Source organism: Eptesicus fuscus, chromosome 10 (genome assembly GCF_027574615.1).
Source record: "Eptesicus fuscus isolate TK198812 chromosome 10, DD_ASM_mEF_20220401, whole genome shotgun sequence".
In the NCBI taxonomy this organism is placed as follows: domain Eukaryota; kingdom Metazoa; phylum Chordata; class Mammalia; order Chiroptera; family Vespertilionidae; genus Eptesicus; species Eptesicus fuscus.
In genome coordinates this window covers 4,092,151-4,108,321 of record NC_072482.1, presented here as the reverse complement: position 1 = coordinate 4,108,321, position 16,171 = coordinate 4,092,151, and the positions used below count along the sequence as shown (strand labels likewise).

General features: G+C 47.9%; 1 protein-coding gene across 1 annotated transcript in view; it reads left to right on the top strand.

Moving 5' to 3' along the window:
* LOC103295592 (DLA class II histocompatibility antigen, DR-1 beta chain-like) overlaps nucleotides 1–16,171 on the top strand; it is a 40,752-nt gene that overhangs the window by 11,764 nt on the left and 12,817 nt on the right. The window lies entirely within an intron of this gene.

Genomic DNA, 16,171 nt, shown 5'->3' with positions numbered 1-16,171 from the left:
TTACTGGTCACTGGATGCAAGCTGCCCCAGAAAATGGGGTGACCTTGAGAGAGGAGGTTCCCTTCAGCCAAGAGCACTCACAAGGGAGGGTGCTCACCTTGGAGCTGTCAGTGGCCGGCACTGCCCCCTGGGAGGATGAAGGGTCTGTGGCAGCCCTGGCACAGATGCCCAGCTCCCCTCCCCCGCAGGCTCCCTGAGTCCCTGGGCTGCAGCCATGCTCCTCCCTTGGGTTCTCCTGGGCCCTGGGCCTCGTGGCCCCGCCCACATCATCCCACCTCCCTGCTGGGTGTGGACAGCTCCAGGTGTCAGGTCCCTCCACCCCCTCTTCCGCCCCCTCTCCCCCTCCACTCCTTGCTGAGTCCATCTCTGAACACAGGAGCTGAGGAATGGGCGGGGGCGGGACAGGCCCTCCTTGCCATCCTCTGTGACCCAGGTCAGTGGGCCAGGGGCTGCCAGGCAGTGCTGGGCTGTGGCTTTGTTACCTGCAGGCTCTGTGGGTGGCGGTGGCTTTCCACGTTCTACTGACAGAACCCCCGTCTCCGCGCCCCAGTCCTCTGGTGACAGCCCCTCTCTTCCCCTCACACAGACACCCCAGCACGAATGGGAGCAGGGGCCTGTGGGTCCTGGCGAACCCTCATCCTTCCATCCCAAGGAAGGGGTGGGCCGGGGGACCCTGACTCAGAGAGGGGCTGCCCACCTGGACTCTGGCTGTATTTCATCTGTGATGCACATTTGCTCCCACACTTTATTACCCTAAAGCTGTGACGTGTGTGTCTCCTCAGGTCCCGCATGTATGCATTCAAGGTCTTTGGTTGATCAGCCCCACCCACCCTCCATCCCCCGCCTTCCCTCTGAGATTCCACACTCTGTTCCCTGCTTCCATGTCTCTGGATCCACTCCGTTCATCAGTTTATCTTGTTACTTAGATTCCACATCTGAGTGTGATCTTATGATACTTGTCTTTCTCTGGCTGACTTACTTCACTTAGCACGATAGTCTCCAGGTCCCTCCATGCTGTCTCACAGGGTTAGAGGTACTTCTTTTTACTGCAGCATAGTATTCCATGGTATAAATGTACCACAGCTTTTTTATCCATTCATCTACTGATGGGCACTTGGGCTATTGTAAAATGAGCTGCTATGAACATAGGGGTGTATACATTCTTTCTGATAGGCGATTCGGGTTTCTTAGGATACTAGTACATTCCTAGATGTGGGATCACTGGGTCAAATGGCAATTCCATATTAATTTTTTTGAAGGAACTCCATATTGTCTTCCACAGTGGCTGCACCAGTCTGTGTTCCCACCAGCAGTACACGAGGGTTCCTTTTTCTCCACATCCTCCCCAGCACTTGTTTGTTGATTTGTGGATGGTAGCCATTCAGACAGGTGTGAGGTGATACCTCATTGCTCTTTTAATTTCCATCTCTCTGATGACCAGTGACTTTGAACATTTTTTCAAATGCCTCTTGGCCATCTGTATGTCCACTTTGGAGAAGTGTCTATTTAGGTCCTCTGCCCATTTTTTAATTGGATGGTAGGAGTTTACATTCTAAAAGAAAAACACACACCCCTTTTACATGGAGTTTCTGTTTGGGGTTTTGGGGGTGCTGAGGAAAGGATTTGCTGGGCGGGCGAGCTTTGGATACACCTTAGCCCATTGTTTAAGGGAGAGAAGAGGAAGGCTTTAAAGGCCGCCAAAGGCAGACGTGCTGGGAGGTAGAGCCCCCAGGGAGGGAACACAATTCCCAAGAAGCAGGGATTTGCTGCAGTAAATAGGACGGGGGAGATGGCATGTGGGGGGCAGGGCATCCTCAGACACAGTGGAGCCAGAAAGATCCTGCATGCTTTGTTCCAAGCGCAGGGCCTCCAGGCAGGATGGTGTGACAGGACACAGTGCTGAGGGGGGATCCTGTGACCTGACAAGCAGGAAGCAGAAAGGACCAAGGTGAAGGCAGGCTATGAGTATCAAGAAATTCTTGAATACAAAAGTGGCTGGAGGCGCAGAACTAACAGTGAATTCTACCCTGTCAGGTGCGCCAGGAGCATTTTGGCTTCTGCAGTTAGAAAATACCCTGTACTACAATTTATTTATTTGATTGTTTGTTTGTTTTTTGTTTGTTAATCCTCACTGTTGGAGAGTGGGAATTTTTGAGCACTACTGAGGCCATGGACTATGCTCCAGATAGAATTGTCAGTGCTGACACCAGGCCAGGCCTTGAGATATGGTCTCATGGCCCCTTCCCAGCACGTAGCCTTCTTTCACAGAACACTGTCAGCTTTCTGAAGAACAGGATGACCCTGTGAATAACGTGGTCGTCATTGGCATGATCCTGACGTTGCTTGGGAAAAACTGTTTTGTCTTGGGTTACTTGTTCTGCAAAAACCCGATGTGGTTAATGTGCTTAAAAGTGGTCCTACACAAAGGGTCGCTGCTGCTCTCTGGTCTCCCTGCGCGGAGAATGGCAGAGCAGTTGCCGGGTCGCCTGGCCGCCCGGCTAATAAAGACTCCCTAAATTTTAATTTGGTCTGGGCTCCAGTGCTCATTCACTCGCATCCGCTCCACAACACTCACCAGAGATATTTTTCATTGATTTTTAGGGATAGTGGATAAGAGAGGGAAAGACAGTGTTAACGAAAAAAACCATTGAAACCTGTAAAGAATTTTAGTGAGTTTATTTGAGCCAAACTGTCGACATATGCCGGGAAGAAGAACCTCAATGAATTGAGATAATGCTCCAAGGAATGGTGGGTTACATCTGTATTTACACATTGCCATCAAAGGAGGAACATAGGTGAGCTACATGAAATTCATTGGTGATGGATTCAGGAGGTGGGATAAAGTCAAACGGTGGGAAACCCCTGGGATTGGATAAAGAGTAAAATAATGGACACATACTTAGGTGGGTACAGGAACAATTAACATGATAATGAAGGAATTTGAAGTATCTGTCCTGGCGCCCCCCACATTTGGTTGTGCCCCAGGGGCTCCAGCAAAAGAAGGAAATTACAAGTTACCCAGACATCTCACAGATATGTTATCTTAGAGGCAAAAAGGCAAATGGGCTCAGGAAAGAAGATCTAAGTTGATCTTTGTCAGGGAAGATATCAGCTTAGGAATGACTGCCCACTATAACCTGTTTGCAGTTAAATATTTAATTTTCAGACCATCTTTTGTGGTTACTTTAGGTCTCTGAGTTTTCAAGACTGCCACGGAGGCCTCCCCTGAGCTTGTCAGGTTAGCAGGTGGCTTTTTTCATTCACACATCCCCCTTTTGGTCATAAATCAATCCAAAGGATGCATTGGTGACCAACCTTTTGGTTGGATAATGGAGTCCCACGGTGCTAAAAGGCTCATTCCTAGGATGTCTCCGTGTCAGCATGTCTTGCTGAACAGGTGGACCACTGGGGATGGGGCAAGACCATAACCTTAGATGGCATTTAAGGTCGAATTTTATATATTTTAAAAAGGCAGGTAAATGGGAGGCAGTCAAATCCTATATGTTCTTGTTAAAAAATATTCTGGATCATTTTTAATTTTGAGCCACCATGATCCGAGTCTTTTGCTGTTTGTCTTACATTTTGCTTTTCTGCATCTAATATAACATTTACATATTATGAACAAAAGTAACAATACTAAAATAATAACACTGATTAGGAACAGAAAATGTCTAATACTAGACAAAGAAAAGTCTAAAGGGAACAAGCATCACAGCCAACCGAAAAACCCTTTACATGCATTATCATAATCTTTTATTAAGCTAATTATGTTTTCCTCCTTCATCCACTGTCATTTGTACCTTATGATATGTTTGGCCAAATGAATTAAGACTCTACTATTTCATTATCTAGAAGCTCTAATTTTCTTCTGGCCAGTTAGTTCCCATAAAAATGGCTTCATGGGGAGGAGTTCAATTTCCCAATACATTGGTTTTTCAGTATCAATATTATCACAGATTTTATGAACTTCAGGCAAAGTCATTCTGCCTATAATTTTAGTATTACACCATATTCTAGTATTATTTAATGTAAACTTGGTGATATTACTGTAAAGATTGCTTTTAACCCTTCCCAGCAAAAACGCCCCTTTTCCATATACTATATTGTTATTTGTTGGGGTAGATACAATAAGCCAGGACTGGGTGAATTCAGTATTCCATATGGATTGAGGGCATAACCATTCACCTTTCCAATTTTCACAGACAGTGAGATGGGTTCACATTGTTTATTATTTTTGAACATGGCCCATCTACTTCCCATTGGAAGTATTCTAGTATTATTGAGGATAGTCCTTACGCCAGCCAGTTGAACTACTGGGAATTTTAAGCGTAGGATTTAACTCACACCTGGGCTTTTAAAAACACAATATCGTAGATCACATTTCCCATTTAAAATTTTCCAAATTCCTGGGGAACCATATGAGTCCCATAAGTGTCTGGCCTGGGCTTCTGCAGCCATTATAGCTGGCCATTGTTTCATAGCCACTTCAGATTCCTTGCTTTAGCATAGACAACAGGCCCAGTTGAGTTAGGGCACAGGCACGTTCCCATTGTTGGGTTTGTGCATGAGTTTTTAGAGTCTGTCGAGTCTGTTCTACCAATTAAACTAAGGCTTTATTGTCTTTCCATGCTGATTCCCACTGTTTTTCCTTCTTCCAGAAACAGCATTCCCTCTAGATGACCTATTTGAGATAAAAATCCTTTTCTAATGAATGATGTTCTTCATTAGCTGCAAGTTCAGCTTGTCCCAGGATACCAAGGCCAGCCCCTACTCCTCCAAGTATTCCCCTTTTGCTTCCTTTAGGGAGACCAATGTTGTTGGATCCACCAGAAATATTGTTGCCATTGGGTAGCTATGACTTGGGAGCAGTTAGGGTATACTGAGTGGAGCCAAAAATGTTGAGTTTCCCATGCCATAGTTAAATGGGTGAAGGAGACTCCCAAATGAGCTAGAGTTTGAGTATTTATAGGGCTCCTCAAACGTCCAGGACACAAGGACGGTGGGGTAATTATAAACATATCTACCCACCAAGTGATGTCAATAATTTCTGAAATGGGGACCCATTGATTTCTTTCTTATTTCATAGACATCCAGCCATAAGAGCATGGCTGGTGAATCTGAGGACATGATATGCTATGACAGATAGCACAGGCTGCTGCAAGCCTTTGGCCATCATATCCAGGTGTTTTTCTTACTTATTCATCACCCATCTCTATAGCCATACAATATTCATCCAGATTACATCCATATACAATTCTACCAGTGGAATTATCCGGGAGATATTCTTGGAGGTATTTGCCTAAGGTGGGTCCTTTATAATAGATAGAGCCAGAAAACAACAACCACCAAAGCTTATATTGATAGCAGAAGACCAATGTGTGGCTAACAAGGCATTAATTTCACTATCATACCTGATAACCAGAACATCATTGTGTAGTAGGTAGAGAAGATTAGCAGGTATTTAGGTTAAATTTTTCATATCTAATAAAGGAAGAGGTCTGGGGAGGTAGATATTGTTTCCACTAGGGAACCATAAGGATAATAATAATATGAAAATCATTTTATGTACATTCAATCAATATCAATCAGATGATATAAAACAAGCAATATCCGTTTGTGAGTATACAGGCCTTGTTGACGTCGTCTTGGGATAGCTGTCTGCCTCCGTGGTCAGCGACTTCTCATCCTTGAAAAGTCTGTGATCTCCGCTGCAGACGGAGATGGTGTCAGAGATGGGAGTAGACGTCCATTCACAGTCAGATGCCTTTTTAAAATGAGAAATGTGAATTCATGAGCTAACTCCTTTAAGTTTAGCTGCACATGGGTTAGTTAGTAATACCTGGTAAGGTCCCCTCCAATGAGGTTGGAGAGAGTCTTTTATTTGGTGTCTTTTCCAAGACACCAAATCTCCTGGTTGTAAGCCATGATCTTTGAAACCTTCGTCTCCCAGGAGCGCACTGTGAAATAAATCTGTTACCAATTTGTTAGTTCCTACAATGCAGAATGTCTGTTCTTTACTTTTCCCTATATTTGGGAAACAAAAGATTTAAGAGTCAACAATATTTTAAATAGAATCATAAGAATAATTATCCTGAATTCATTTAGTCCCATAGTTGTTTTTGTTTATTTATTCCTTGAAGTTCTATAAATCTTCATCCAGTTCAAAATATGACCTGCTTAGAAGCCTGCAAGTTAGAGTAAATCCAAGTCCTTTTCATGGATTTTTCTAGACATATATACCTACAAATGCATCAGAATAAAGCTGTCCACAAATGACAAAAATTTAAAAGTAGCATAGTTATAGATTTGATAAAACTTTGCTTTTCTATAAAATATAACATTCCAAGACAACAACTTCTTGGTAAGTAATAATCCCTATAAAATGACATAGAGAATAATATAAAATTTGTATACCTTTAGATTCAATTATAATTTCAACATATAAAGAATAATATGTAAGAGTTTAAAATGAGGCACATGGCTTATTGCAAGCAGTGTATTGAGCATTGAAAATAATACATAAACTCCCAATAAGTGAAATGCAAATACCCAGAGTATCACTGGCAGACGCCCCCACAGGGAATCATGACTCTTGGCTTGCCAGTGTCCCTGACTGGACACATGCTACCCTCCTAAAGTTTCCTGTTTGAACTTGGCTCTGAGAATCTCTGCAAGTTTCTTTCTGAAGCAGAGTGCCTTAACAATGCACGTGACCTGTCCTTGCTCTTGATTGGAGCTCAGGCACACAGTCTTTCCCGATTGGCTAATTCAAAGGGAGGGGTTGGCCCTTGCTCTTTCAAGGGGAGCAGCAAACCATGCGGCCAACATGGCGGCTGCCAAGTCACAGTCCAAAATGGAGGCTGTCTAAACTATTCTTTAACAGAAAAGATGATTTGTTTATTCTCACAACAAAGGAAAGAGCAAACCGAAATCCCTAAAAGATAGACAGCCACAATTATATTTCAGACAAACAGACAGAAATCTCACTAGCTGTTTCTGGAGGCTGAACCCTGAGAGGGAGAGCAAGAAGAGCCCCCAAGATTAAGAATTCTTGGCAGCTGCTGGGACGTTCTTGCAATCTCTCTCACGCTTTCAACCCCACCACACACAACTAGGCTTCCCCAGAGAGGGATTTGCCTCTTCTTTCAACAAATTAAACAACAAAGAGACACAAAAACATCAACACTGTTATACAGGCGCGCAGAAAACACACTAAGAATTTACACCAGAGAATGTCTAGCATTAAAATTACCAAAGCAGTGTCTTTGTCCCCGGTTTGGGAACTGCCCCTCTCTAGAATTTCAGTACACTCCCAAAGGACTATTCAAAAATGGCTGTAGACATTTGTTAATTTCAGAATAGTTCTGAGTCAGTCCCTGAAAATCTTTTTTATTAATTTCCATCTTATTGGAAGAAAACTTTTTTCTTAGAAGCTTCTAGTTTCCAAATCAAGATACGCTTCCCATATACTCATTCACTTTAATTTCAGAGCTGGCTTTTTTTTTTTTTTTAATTCTTGCATGCAAAATATTAACATAGGTACCCCAAACAAACTGCATTTTTTTTTTAATGGCCATTCCTCAGTTAATATTTTCTAGTTAAATTTTCTCATTTCTGTAAAGTACTTGCAAGTAAAGGCTTCTTATCAGGAGTATTAAATGAGGGCTGAGGTCTTGGGAGCTTCTAGCCTTGGAGGCACAATTTCCCATGTTAAAATTTTTTTATTTTTTTGGATATCTGTAGTCTGAGCAAACTTTAGATATGTTATGTAGTAGGTCAAATGTGGCCTCAGTTTCTCTCCCGGCTGTCTAAAACCACAAAAAAGTTTTGGAGCCCGGGCAGACCAAGCCTTTATGGTGGCCCCCTAGAAAAGCCATTTAGTTCATTACAGTTGCGTCGGAACTTCCAGATGGGGCTCCTGCATTTCTGACACTTCCACAAAATTCTTAGTCACCTAAGAACACCTCAGAATCGGACTATTCTTTAAAAAAAAAACAACAAATGTTGCCCCTTTATCTTCGGAGCTGAATGAGTTCAGCTCATTTATACGGCGAAGGTTATTTTTGCTCAGACTCTCAGCAATTCCAATTAAAAAGCCAAAATCAAAACCAGCCACCCATTTTTTCCTCCAGTCCCGCCTTAGCCTGGGTTCTGCCAACCCTTAACCTGGGGTTTTGTCAATCCTGGTTCCACCTCGAGGATTTTAAAACACAGCTCAAATAAAGTCAGACCCTCTACCAAAGCAAGGGAAGGTCCTGGATCCAAGAGACCACTCACCCACGTTCACCCAATGGGCGGAGAACCATTGGGCTCAACGGGCCCTTTGCTGGATCCTAGCTCCAAGTCCAAGTCCAAGGGATGATCCCGGGTGAGTTTTCTTTGGAATCCTGCCAACTACGCCAAGTAATGTTAACGAAAAAAACCATTGAAACCTGTAAAGAATTTTAGTGAGTTTATTTGAGCCAAACTGTCGACATATGCCAGGAAGCAGAACCTCAATGAATTGAGAATATGCTCCAAGGAATGGTGGGTTACATCTGTATTTATACATTGCCATCAAAGGAGGAACATAGGTGGGCTACATGAAATTCATTGGTGACGGATTAAGGAGGTGGGATAAAGTCAAACGGTGGGAAACCCCTGGGATTGGATAAAGAGTAAAATAATGGACACATACTTAGGTGGGTACAGGAACAATTAACATGATAATGAAGGAATTTGAAGTATCTGTCCTGGCGCCCCCCACATTTGGTTGTGCCCCAGGGGCTCCAGCAAAAGAAGGAAATTACAAGTTACCCAGACATCTCACAGATATGTTATCTTAGAGGCAAAAAGGCAAATGGGCTCAGGAAAGAAGATCAAAGTTGACCTTTGTCAGGGAAGATATCAGCTTAGGAATGACTGCCCACTATAACCTGTTTGCAGTTAAATATTTACTTTTCAGACCATCTTTTGTGGTTACTTTAGGTCTCTGAGTTTTCAAGACTGCCACACAGGCCTCCCCTGAGCTTGTCAGGTTAGAGGTGACTTCTTTCATTCACAACAGAGAGAGAAACATCCATGTGAGAGAAACACGTCGATTGGTTGGTTGCCTCCTGCATGAATGCTGACCTGGGCCCGGGCCGGGAGGAGCTCGCAACCAAGTTCCATGCCCTTGACTGGAATGGAACCCGGGACCCTTTGGTCTGCAGGCCGACGCTGTATCTGCTGAGCCAAACCGGCCAGGGCTTTTAAGTTTTTGTGTGTTGTGTGTGTGTGTGTGTTTTAATACTACAATTTTCAATGGACCACACTACATTTTTCTGATCAAACCCCCTATGTCTGAGAGGAAAAACACACACAAAAAAAACCCTTTTCTCACCCAGGGAGGTGGCCAGGGGGCAGTGCACTATGGGACGTGAGTGGAAACAGAAGTTATTGGTATTTTGTTGTTATGATAAACTTTGTATTTAAACTTGGTAAAAAGCCAATTACCTGCCAAGAGGGAATAAGGAAGAAATTTCCAAAAATGTGCCGATTCCTTTAGTGAAGTCTCAGATCCAAAGACCAATTGACCTGAAAAGCTGGAGAGAAGTGGTTGAGGAGTTCGCTCACAAACTTTTACTCCACTTACATGAACTTAATACCCGTGTCCTTCACCTTTGTGCCCAGATGGTGCGTGAACATTCCATAAGGCCCTGAACACAGCTGGCCGCGTCTCCCGGGCCCCGGGGAACGTTACCACACACGCAGGTCAGACAAGCAGCCAACACAATCCAAAAGCTGAGAGCCTGCGGGCAGTCAGGCAGGGCTGCTCTGCTTCCTGCTGTTGGAGAACCGGGAAGGGAGGGCGGCAGCAGCTCCTCCCCCTGCGCCCTCCCTGCGCGGCTGCCTTAGGGGCCCAGGGCATTGAGGACCATAAAGGAAACGGGGCAGCAACAGCCATGAGAGCAAAGGGCGGGGACTGGGGGGTGCTGGGCTGTGACCGCTCTGCCTCCTCCGGGGTCGGGGGTCACGGCTCAGGGACCCTCCTGCCTCTGCGGTCACTGGTGCGCACACCGGGGCTGCGTGTCAGGGCACACGCGGTGCGGCAGGGACTGTCCTGGGACCCCGTTCCTGCGCAGCCTGGGCGGCCCCACTGACACACCCACAGCCACGCCTGTGCCTCCACCAGGGACCTTTGCTCCCGCAGGACAAGCCCCTGTGAGGCAGGTCGCTTTCTTAGACATGGGAGCACTTTTTAATGATTGACGGGAGGGGAGAGAGGAAGGGGGAGAGAGAGAGAGAGAGAGAGAGAGAGAGAGAGAGAGAGAGAGAGAGAGAGAGAGGAACGTCCATGTGATGTCCACTCATTTACGCTCCCATCGGCGACCTCCTGTGTGTGCCCTGCCTGGAGGTCGCCCCACAACCATGGCGCATCGGGACGACACTAACCAACGGGCTGCCCGGCAGCTAGGACATGGCAGCGACTTCAGCTTTGGCCCCGGTGAAGCCACATGTCCCCAAGCACCACTCTCCAGGCATTTGTCACTGTGTCAAGTTCCACATCCCATGCAGCCGCCTCGAGATGGGAACAGAACGCCCTGCAAGTCACCTGTCTCCGCCCTGATATGACACAGAAACACCACGTGCAGCTCAGGAATTCACACGGAAGAATGGAAACCCGTCATAATCTGACGAGCAGCTACTCGTGGGACGGCCTGGGGGACAAATGCTCCTCCTGTGGACTCAGAATGAGGCGGTGAACGCTGGACGGCGCTCCATTCCACCTCCTCCTGCGCTCAGCTGCGCCCCGTGGGCGTGGGGGCCACAACCAGCTTCTCTCTCCATCGCTCGGTGGCGCTGCTGGTTATGGGGGCTCTGACTCAATGGCTCAGGAGCAGCGAGGCTCCTTCAAACGATGCCTCTGTGAGCCCGAGCCGGTGTGGCTCAGTGGATGGAGCACCGGCCAGTGGACTGAAGGATCCCGGGTTCAGTTTGGGTCAAGGGCACTTACCTTGGTTGCAGGGTCCCCGTCCCTGGTCAGGGTGCGTTCAGGAGTCAACCAACTGATGTATTGGCTCTCTCACATCCGTGTTTCTCTCTGTGTCTCCCTCTCCCTCCCACTCTCTCTAAAACTCAATGGAAAAATAATCCTGGGGTGAGGACTAACAACAACAAAAATACACACCAATTTATAAGGGAAAACTCCGCAGTAATAAAGGGAATTAAAACCGTCTCTGGGAGCTCGCGGCTTTCTCCGGAGCCCAGGCTCCCGGACAGACACGGAGCGGTCAGGGCCGGACCTGATCTGGAGGGAGGTGTTGGTTGCCTTCCTTTTTGCTGATTTCAAAAAAATTGTTTAAATTCATTTAATATACTTACGAGATTTTATTGTCGTAGAAGGAAGTTCTCTCTTTATTCCAGGCGTGGGTACACAGAGCGCCAGCCCCATCGTCCCTGCGTTACCCGTCATGTCCCATGTGACCTCCCTCAGGGGCTCACACAAGATGTAGCCATTTCCAGGTGTTTCTATGACTTCTAGCAAACAGGCGTGTGGCTCTGAACAACCGTGTGCCATTTGCTGTGACTCAGACCCGTGAAATGTTACCGGGAGCATGAGTACCCGTGAGGGACCACGTGCTTCCCGGAGAGACGGGAGCACGTTCAGTCCACCTGTTTCCTGTGTCCTGGTCCCCAGGACTCTCAGAGCCAAAGGGGAGAAACACGCAGAAACTCCATCGTCTTCGCGTCTGTTTATCACTGATGTTTCCGCCCGGATTCTGTCCGTGTTCGCTGTTAATGGTGGTCAGTCATCAGGCGATGCAGGTCCATTGCATTTAGGAGTGTGCGAGCAGGACACCGCCCGCCCTGCAGCTGCCGACCTGCCTTTCAGAGGTTGGGGTGGCTGATGGTTGGAGAGCATCCTCTCAGATAGGACACTCACACTCCTCCAGCCCCTTCCCGCAGCCAGGAATGGTTTCAAAACAATTTAACTCTTTAGCTTGCCTCTCTGAAAATATAAAATATATGTTTAATTCATGATACTGATCCACTTTCCATGTTGCCCTTTCTTCCCCCTGTGGGGTGTATACGATCCTTTTCCCAGCGTCCTCGCAGGCCTCTCTGAGCTCTGTCCCTCAGCCTCTCTGTGACCTCCCTGGCTAAACGCTCCGGCCTCTGGGAATCCAGGCCCAGCATCCTCTGTGTCTCTCATTTTCCGCTGCCAAGTCCGGAAACCTGACTTCCTAAAACTCCCCAGAAGCCAGACAAGGGGGCACGTGGGAGGAGAAACAAGACCACACTTTCTTTGAGAGACAACCGGATGCCCCAGGCGCCACGGCGGCCCCTGTAGGGCAGCGGGACAGCGGTGGTGCTGGGCGGTCAGCTGCGGTCAGGCCCTGCCCGTGCTCCGTGCCTCCAGCTCCAGGCAGCTAGACAGGCCTCCGCTGCCACACGCCACGGGCACGCTGATGGGCTGTTCTCTCAGTCACATGAAGGAAGGGCATTAACCTTACCAGCTGTGAGCTACAACTCTTAGAGTATCGCTTGCAAAAAGGGGGGCACAGTCTATTGGTGGAAGTCAGATTATGTGAGGAGGTGGATTGAACCAGGAAGGGAAAGTTACCTTATTTCTCAAAAAGAGTTTTAAAAGGTCAATGAGTTTTAACTTCACTTTGTGTATTGAAATGGTCCATCACAACCATTTATGCCTTGATAATTTTTTACACTTTTGTAACTTAACACGATCACTTTATTCTCCAAAAAGCACCCTATAAATTATAACAGGGGGTGAGGCTTCTAAGATATGTATTTACTCGCCGAAACCGGTTTGGCTCAGTGGATAGAGCGTTGGCCTGCGGACTGAAAGGTCCCAGGTTCGATTCCGGTCAAGGGCATGTACCTTGGTTGCGGGCACACCCCCAGTCAGGGTGTGCAGGAGGCAGCTGATGAATGTTTTGCTCTCATCGATGTTTCTAACTCTCTGTCCCTCTCCCTTCCTCTCTGTGAAAAATCAATAAAATATATTTTTCTAAAAAGATATGTATTTACTCCTCATGTGTTGAGAGGAGAGACCAGTGAGCCAGAGTGAAAGACTGAAATAATGAAGGCCATGGTTCTGCATCAGCTTCCGACTTAACGATGGCAGTGGCGTCTTCAAGGAACAGAGCGAGTAGCTAGAGGCCCCTCGGCAGCCCATCCCGGTAAGCACTCCCGGGACCAGCCCCTGCGGAGCCCGGCCGGAGCCCGTTCCCGAGGCGGGAGTCACGGCTCAGAAACTCTGGGCGGAGATGGGGCAGGAGGAGCGACACTGCAGCGAACCAGCCCCAGCGGAGGGAAAGCTGACAGTCAGAGACTTCGTGCTCAGCTGTTCAGGCAGAGACTGAGCAAACTGCCAGCACGTGCTCGGGGAGGACCCCTGGCCTGTGGGCGGACGTGTCACCGTCTGCGCTTCTCAGACTTAGAAATGGGAAGGCGATGGGACTGCGCACGCCTGGAGCAGCTCACATGTCTGCGTCCTCCTGTGACCTCCTCCGTGGCCGTTAGAAGCATCCCTGGTTAAGGGTGTAGCCACGTCAGACAGTTTTTACAGGGCTTTCGAATCCTTTTTTATTTTGTTTTATTTTATTTTGGTTAATCCTCACCCGAAGATATTTTCCATTGACTTTTAGAGAGAGTGAAAGAGAGAGGGAGCGACAGAGAGAATATGGATGTGAGAGAAACACATCGATTGGTTACCTCCTCACAGCCATGACCTGGGAGGAGCCTGTAACCCAGGGACATGCCCTTGACCAGAATCAAACCCATCGAAGCTGGGACCCTGGGTCCACAGGCCAACGCTCTCACCACGGAGCCAAAGCGGCGATGGCCTCGACATTTCTTGTGAACTGTCCCCTTTGCTCTTAATTTAACTACTGGCCCGATCCCCCCAAAGCTTTCTCTCTAAGGTCGGGCCCCACATTGGGGACTGTGAGACTCCGGGTTCCTTAGGCCCCAGGTCCCCTCAGCGTCCAGATGGCCGTGTGACAGCACCCGCTTGGCTCTCTGTCTTGCGTGTGACCGTGTGGCCCAACAGGGACCCTGCAGTGACAGCCAGTGGCCTCCACATGGCGCTGAGGGGGCGGTGCTCCCGCCCCTGGAGGAGGAGAGGCCAGGCCGCGGGGAGCGCAGTGGCCCCGGAGAGGCAGTGTTAGACCCCTTACTCTTCCCGAGGAGAAGCTTCCTTCCCTATGAGGACGGACTCTCCCAAATCACCGGCACATATTTTATCATTTATTTGGAATCAAAGACACCCCATGGCGGGCACCGGCCTGGACTCACCGGGCAGGGGCTGGTGGGACACAGGCAGAACGTTGGAAAACCCTCTGGCCGGGGTTTGTGCTGGAGGAGGAGCGGGTTCTTCTCCAGGACGCAGTCCGCAGGCCTGGGTCAGGGGGGACAGGGAGCCCCGCTGACAGCACAGGGGCCGGCCTGTGCCGCTCCCTCCGCTGCGCCCCCGGGACCACCCCCCGCAGACACTCTCCTCTGAAGCCCGCGCTGCGCTGGGGGCTGTGAAGCGCAGATCAGTGAGGCCAGAGAACGGACCTCAGAAGCCGAATGAGCCCTGCCAACGGCTTCGGGAAAGACGGGTCCATCCAAGTCCCTACGGGGACATCACAGCATCTCACCGGGCAGGGCTGCCAGCCGTGCCGAGTGCTAGAGGGGCCTGTCCGTGGCACGGCCTTCCCTCACGGATACGTGTCTTCCGTGGTAAGAAGACCTTGGCCCTGTCTACCCATTTCCCCCTTACCTATAGGGACCAACAACCTGCTGCTCACTTTAAGTTCCACATTAGCGGTGGGAGCTTTCTGGAAACGATGAGAATGTTCTGAGACGACTCGGACAAGAGGCAGACACTCCATGCCACCTGTGCTTGCTGATCACTAACGCCTGTTTCCCCGGGTGCATTGCAGCCTTTCAGGCTCAGCACAGTGAGTCCCCGGTGTGACACGGGCAGGACTCAAGAACTTGTGTGATGCTGCCCATGGCAAAAATCTGTGTATGGCCTGGCCGGCATGGCTCAGGGGTTGAGCATCGACCTATGAACCAGGAGGTAACAGTTCAGTCTGAGACAGGGCACAAGCACAGGGTTCAGGCTCGATCCCCCAGTTGATGTTTTTATTCTCTCTCTCCCGTCCTCTCTGAAAGCAACTAAAAATATATATTTTTAAAAATCTGTGCTTCTGATATTATTCGTTTCTTCCCAAGATGTTGTGATTCGTTTTCCTTAAACACAAAGCTGTGGTCCCAGCGTGAAGACCAGAGACTGTACAATTCTGAACTGACAACCACTTTCCCTGAGAAACTAAGTCAACGGCCTTTTCCCAGGACAGACCCCAAGTTTCCTGCGGAGCAAAGCAGGCTGCCTCTCCTCCTGCTCATTGGGAGGTCCGGCCTGGGACCACCTGCAGGGCTGAGCGTGTGGGGGCAGCTGTTACCTGAACTCTCCTTCTATTGAACCAGCTCTGAAGAAAATGTGAGATATAAAAGCAGCTGGTTTTGTCACACATAACTGGACAGCATACAGAATTTGTCATAGTTGTTGATACATTCTTCCTTTTTTTTAAAATTGATTTTAGAGAGAGGAAGGGAGAGGGAGAGGAAGAGAGAAACATCTGTTGCCTCCTGGACACACCAGACCAGGATCTGAACCAGAATCCTGGGCATGTGCCCTGACAGGGAATCAAACCGGCCACCACTCACTGCACAGTACGACGCTCAACCCACACGAGCCAGGGCTGTCGGTTCCTTTAAAAAATAAATTGCTATGCTTTGTAAATAATATGTCAAATTTGTATAAACACGTTTGGTAGAGTTCTCTTTGACTGTATCTCAGTGTATTCTTCTTATAGAATTGCTGTTTGCCATTCTTTTTCATCCAAACCTAATGGGGGCCTTAGCTAGGCTTCCCCAGATTGTCACACATCAAGATTAGTGAATTTTGAGTAAATTAACAATGTCTGGTTGTGAAACTAAAAGTGATATTCTCCTAGTTGCAACTATCCAACTGCCCACAGTACTGACTTACCACTGGGGTCAGGGACAGAGTTTGTTCTCAAATCCAGGAACAAGAGGGATTTCTTCCCAACTTCTCCATGAAACTTTGACTTTTCCACATTAACAGAAACATATTTTTCCAAAGTGAGTGAGATAACCTTTCTGTTCTGCCTTG